At 52.1% G+C, this 6,000-nt stretch overlaps 1 protein-coding gene across 2 annotated transcripts in view; it reads right to left on the bottom strand.

The window, feature by feature from the left end:
- CARD18 (caspase recruitment domain family member 18) overlaps window positions 1-3,141 on the bottom strand; it is a 29,155-nt gene extending 26,014 nt beyond the window's left edge. For both annotated transcript variants that reach the window (XM_078855936.1, XM_078855935.1), the window contains exon 1: window positions 3,014-3,141. The gene's annotated coding sequence lies outside the window, so the exon portion shown is untranslated. The remainder of the gene's footprint in view (window positions 1-3,013) is intronic.
- Between the last annotated feature and the right edge of the window lie 2,859 nt (window positions 3,142-6,000).

Here is a 6,000-nt window from a genome sequence, read left to right on the forward strand (position 1 = left end):
AAAATCAACATTCCGCGCGAACAACACAACGCGAACTTACGATGTCAAAAGGCCAACCACACACAAAAAAACCACGCATCTCCAGACGTCAAAGGCGGAGGGAGGGAAGGAGACAACGAGGATTTCACGCTTACAACATTTCCAGGAAGCAACTGCAGCAGACAAGGCCCCCACCGGTCCGTCGGTGGAAGACGCGGGGCAAAATCGGTGGTGTTGGGGGTAAAATCGGTGGTGTTGGGGGTAAAATCGGTGGTGTTGGGGGTAAAATCGGTGGTGTTGGGGGTAAAATCGGTGGTGTTGGGGGTAAAATCGGTGGTGTTGGGGGTAAAATCGGTGGTGTTGGGGGTAAAATCGGTGGTGTTGGGGGTAAAATCGGTGGTGTTGGGGGTAAAATCGGTGGTGTTGGGGGTAAAATCGGTGGTGTTGGGGGTAAAATCGGTGGTGTTGGGGGTAAAATCGGTGGTGTTGGGGGTAAAATCGGTGGTGTTGGGGGTAAAATCGGTGGTGTTGGGGGTAAAATCGGTGGTGTTGGGGGTAAAATCGGTGGTGTTGGGGGTAAAATCGGTGGTGTTGGGGGTAAAATCGGTGGTGTTGGGGGTAAAATCGGTGGTGTTGGGGGTAAAATCGGTGGTGTTGGGGGTAAAATCGGTGGTTTTGGGGGCAACATCGGTGGTGTTGGAGGTAAAATCGGTGGTATTGGGGGTAAAATCGGTGGTGTTGGGGGTAAAATCGGTGGTGTTGGGGGTAAAATCGGTGGTATTGGGGGTAAAATCGGTGGTGTTGGGGGTAAAATCGGTGGTGTTGGGGGTAAAATCGGTGGTGTTGGGGGTAAAATCGGTGGTGTTGGGGGTAAAATCGGTGGTGTTGGGGGTAAAATCGGTGGTGTTGGGGGCAAAATCGGTGGTGTTGGGGGCAAAATCGGTGGTGTTGGGGGTAAAATCGGTGGTGTTGGGGGTAAAATCGGTGGTGTTGGGGGTAAAATCGGTGGTGTTGGGGGTAAAATCGGTGGTGTTGGGGGTAAAATCGGTGGTTTTGGGGGCAACATCGGTGGTGTTGGAGGTAAAATCGGTGGTATTGGGGGTAAAATCGGTGGTATTGGGGGCAAAATCGGTGGTATTGGGGGTAAAATCGGTGGTATTGGGGGCAAAATCGGTGGTGTTGGTGGCAAAATCAGTGGTGTTGGGGATAAAATCGGTGGTGTTGGGGGTAAAATCGGTGGTATTGGGGGTAAAATCGGTGGTGTTGGGGGCAAAATCGGTGGTGTTGGGGATAAAATCGGTGGTGTTGGGGGTAAAATCGGTGGTATTGGGGGTAAAATCGGTGGTGTTGGGGGTAAAATCGGTGGTGTTGGGGATAAAATCGGTGGTGTTGGGGGTAAAATCGGTGGTATTGGGGGTAAAATCGGTGGTATTGGGGGCAAAATCGGTGGTGTTGGTGGCAAAATCAGTGGTGTTGGGGATAAAATCGGTGGTGTTGGGGGTAAAATCGGTGGTATTGGGGGTAAAATCGGTGGTGTTGGGGGTAAAATCGGTGGTGTTGGGGATAAAATCGGTGGTGTTGGGGGTAAAATCGGTGGTGTTGGTGGCAAAATCGGTGGTGTTGGGGATAAAATCGGTGGTATTGGGGGTAAAATCGGTGGTATTGGGGGTAAAATCGGTGGTGTTGGGGGTAAAATCGGTGGTGTTGGGGGTAAAATCGGTGGTATTGGGGGTAAAATCGGTGGTGTTGGGGGTAAAATCGGTGGTGTTGGGGGTAAAATCGGTGGTGTTGGGGGTAAAATCGGTGGTGTTGGGGGTAAAATCGGTGGTGTTGGGGGTAAAATCGGTGGTGTTGGGGGTAAAATCGGTGGTGTTGGGGGTAAAATCGGTGGTGTTGGGGGTAAAATCGGTGGTATTGGGGGTAAAATCGGTGGTGTTGGGGGTAAAATCGGTGGTGTTGGGGGTAAAATCGGTGGTGTTGGGGGTAAAATCGGTGGTGTTGGAGGTAAAATCGGTGGTGTTGGGGGTAAAATCGGTGGTGTTGGGGGTAAAATCGGTGGTGTTGGGGGTAAAATCGGTGGTGTTGGGGGTAAAATCGGTGGTGTTGGGGGTAAAATCGGTGGTGTTGGAGGTAAAATCGGTGGTGTTGGGGGTAAAATCGGTGGTGTTGGGGGTAAAATCGGTGGTGTTGGGGGTAAAATCGGTGGTGTTGGGGGTAAAATCGGTGGTGTTGGGGGTAAAATCGGTGGTGTTGGGGGTAAAATCAGTGGTGTTGGGGGCAAAATTAGTGGTGTTGGGGGTAAAATCGGTGGTGTTGGGGCAAAATCAGTGGTGTTGGGGCAAATCAGTGGTGTTAGTGCAAAATCAGTGGCGTTGGTGGAAAAATCAGTGATGTTGGGGCCTCTTTCCCACCCAGCCCGACGCATTCAAACCAAACCGGGAAAGTTTTTACATCTCACACTGTGACGTCGAAGGTGCCCCCCCCCACCACTAAGCACGGGGCCCGGGGCGGTCGACCCGATTCGAAGTGTCGCCTAGAAAAGGGCTCTGGCGAGCAGAGAAGACACGCGTGGCGAAAACAAAGATAAAGATGCCCCGTGTAGCCTGTGACAGACTGCTGGGGCTAGTGCTGATAGCGAGCACCTATGAAGGCCGGCACGGCACACGAGAGGGAGGTGGGGTAGCCAGCAACCACACCCGGCCGCCTTTGTCTCCCCAGTGGCGACGTTTACTCCACACCACAGGGGAATAATTTTGAGGCCGAGGCGACCTGGGGGGGGGTGCGGGACATCGGCTGGGTGCAATAGCACCGGGGAGGTCATTGTGTTTGTGTCTAAACATTGTCCATTTAAAACAAATTAACGATTGAACCCAAAAAAGAAAGAGGAGTGAAACCAGCGGCGATAAACATTTACGCGTTTCTGTGCCCAGCCGAATTGGTCGCGTACCATGAATATTTTCATTTATTCTTAATTTAAACAAAACACACACACACGCAACAACAACAAAGATGCCGCCGAGGTTCATCTACTCACCCAACCATCCGTCTCTTCTCGCAGACCTCTTCCCGCCGCGACTGAACAGGGAGAGGAGAAACTCTCTCGAGGCGGATTCACATTGAGGCTCTGCGCGCAAAGTCGCTCGCGGAACTGACATCAGCGTGCTGTGGTGGGCGGGTTGGTGGGCGGGTGGGTGGGTGGGCAAGTGGGTGGGTAGATGGGCGGGTTGGTGGGCGGGGGAGATGGGCGGGTTGGTAGGTGGATGGGTGTGTGGGCGGGGAGATGGGCGGGTGGGTGGGCAGGTTGGTGGGTGGATGGGTGGGTGGGCGGGTTGGTGGGTGGGTAGATGGGTGGGCAGATGGGTGGATAGGTGGGTAGGTGGGCGGGCGGGTTGGTGGGCGGGGAGACGGGTGGGTTGGTGGGCGGGTCGGTGGGTAGGTGGGCAGGCAGATGGGTGGGTGGGCAAATGGGTGGATGGGCGGGTAGGTGGGTGGGCAAATGGGTGAGTAGATGGGCAAATGGGTGGGTAGGTGGGCGGGCAGATGTGTGGGTGGCTTGGGTGACGATTGCGAGCGTCTCTCTCTCTCTGCACCGATAGCGCTCATCTGCCTCGGGGTGGCGTGATCCGGGCCAAGTTGTTTGTCTGTAAGTTGGGTGGGGAGCCGAGCCAGGCTTGTGTCCACGTGTCTCTACACCCCCCAACCACCCACACACATCGCTACTAGGGGAGACAAAGGTGGTCTGATGGCCACCCACCCAGCCACCTATCCTCCTGATCGTGTGCCGTGCCGGCCTTCTTATGTGCTGCTACTGGCTAAGGGGCCGTCCATAAATGACGTCACGCACCTAGGGGGGGGGGGGGGTCAGACATTTGTGACGATGTGTGACGATGGGGGGGGGGTGTTGAGAAATGTGACGTCACATCAAAATGCCCAACTTTTAATAAGTACAGACAACACGTTCTACTTAATTAAATAGACTTTTTAATAAATATTTTCTCCTAGAACATCAGAGTGCAGCTCCACATTAAATACGCACTACAATGACAATAGTTTAAAGAGATTTGAAGCATGTTTTATTTTTGGGGGGGGGGGCAGAGCTTTGTGACGTCATATATTTGAGGGGGGGGGTCTGACTTTTTGTGACGCTGTGTGACTAGGAGGGGGGGGGGTCAAAAATCGTCCAAAATCGCGTGACGTCATTTATGGACGACCCCTAACAGCACTTGCACCCATCAGTCTATAATAGACGGGTTTTTTGGGGGGGTTAGATCGCGTCAATATATAAATGTGTCGTTAAAACCCGCCACCACCCGACACAGCCAGCCTCTATTATGGATGATGATATTGGTCGCCAAAACCTTACGTGTCAAACTACCCAGCAGTCTGTTGTTGTTTTTTTCTTCCAGGATTGCTGTTTTTTTCCAGAAGTTTCCTATTGCGTGTATAGTCACTTTAAGATGTTTCTTGTTCATGTTTTTGTTTTGTTGCGGTTGCACCCGAGTCAAGAGCCAGCATGGCTCACAGGGTTATACCTAATGAATGAAAACTGAAACAGGCTTTCCGTGATTGTGGGGGGGTGGTGGTTCTTTGAGCTCGGCCCCTGTTGGAGGAGGCTCGTGAAGGACTTTACCGAAAAAACCTAAGAGTATGAATCCTTGCAGTCACGAAAGCTTCAAATTTAGAATCAAATCTAGAACTTCCAGGGCAATCAAAGAAGGGGCCCAAGCCGCTCTCCGTTGAACAACAGCGGAGGAGCGACGCTCACAAACAACGGCTCTCTGCTGACCCAGACAGTGAGAGAGCGAGAGCCATCGCTGGAGATCAGCATGTGCACCTAGCCTGGCACGAGCGCCGCGGTTGCTGGTGGGTGGTTACGTGATCATCGTCACTGCCGCTCAGTGGTGAACTGCGGCTGCAGAGCGGCGTTGGTGTTTGGGGTGGTGGTGTGTGACAGTGTGAGTGTGTGAGGTCCCCCTCTGGGTATTTCCCACGCACGGGCAAACTCAACGAACACTCTGCCGCGGGCCGGGGTATTTCCCAGTGATGGATAATTTAAAAAAAACCCTCCCTCCCACACACACACAATTGTAGGCGCACAAGAAGCGTGGTGCTTGCTGTGTCTTTCAATGAGAGATGTTCAGAGTTGGGGAGGAAAGGGAGCAGCAGAGGGCGTGCGGGGAAATTCCATTGGCGGGGTGGGAAAAGGCATTTAACCCACGCCATAGTTTCAGTTGCGTTCTGCAATGGGTGGTGGAGGTGGTGGTGGTGGTGGTTCTTGCGCTTCGCGAGATGAAGCCATCGAACAAAGGTGGTGGTCAGCGACATCGTCGCGCGCGGCGCCTCCAGATCCGCTTCTGCGGCCGTCTGGAACGCTCTCGCTTCCCGGTGTTAGGAAGCCATTGGGGGCTATGGGCTTTTAAATCGTTGATATTGTAAACTCGTTTATTTAAATAGAACTGCTTTGTTCGTGTTTAGTTTGACCTTACCGCAGGGTGCGAAATAAGTCCAACATAACGTACTAATATATGAACGATGCATTGCTTATCTGTTTTGTAATTAACAACAAATCTCCGATCTCTAACGAGTCTGGATCTCTTCATATCTCATATTTTCTCTGTATTTTGTTTATTATTATGGGCAAGTAGCCTAGCACCGGCTCTGTGGGATAATATTTTTTCTGTTTATGCGGCGATTGTTAATGCGGTGTTGTAAACAGGGAGCTCACTCAGACATGCATGCGTCCGTTCAGATTAATAATAATAATCAAAACAAAATTGCACGCGATCACAAGATACACAGTGAGTCAAGCAAATATACCCACCCACCTGACCACTTCTGGATAAATACATTATTAAACAAAGACAACGATCCACTGTGTACTCTTTAACATACTGTTTGAACAAGTGCTGTTAGCGGGCACCTATGAAGGCCGGAACGCCACACGAAGGGGTGGGTGGCCAGCACCACGCCCGGCCGCCTTTGTCTCCCTGGGGGAAATGTTTACACAACCGCAGCAGGTAT

This window comes from Lampetra fluviatilis, chromosome 4, assembly GCF_964198595.1.
Source record: "Lampetra fluviatilis chromosome 4, kcLamFluv1.1, whole genome shotgun sequence".
Lineage (NCBI taxonomy): Eukaryota > Metazoa > Chordata > Hyperoartia > Petromyzontiformes > Petromyzontidae > Lampetra > Lampetra fluviatilis.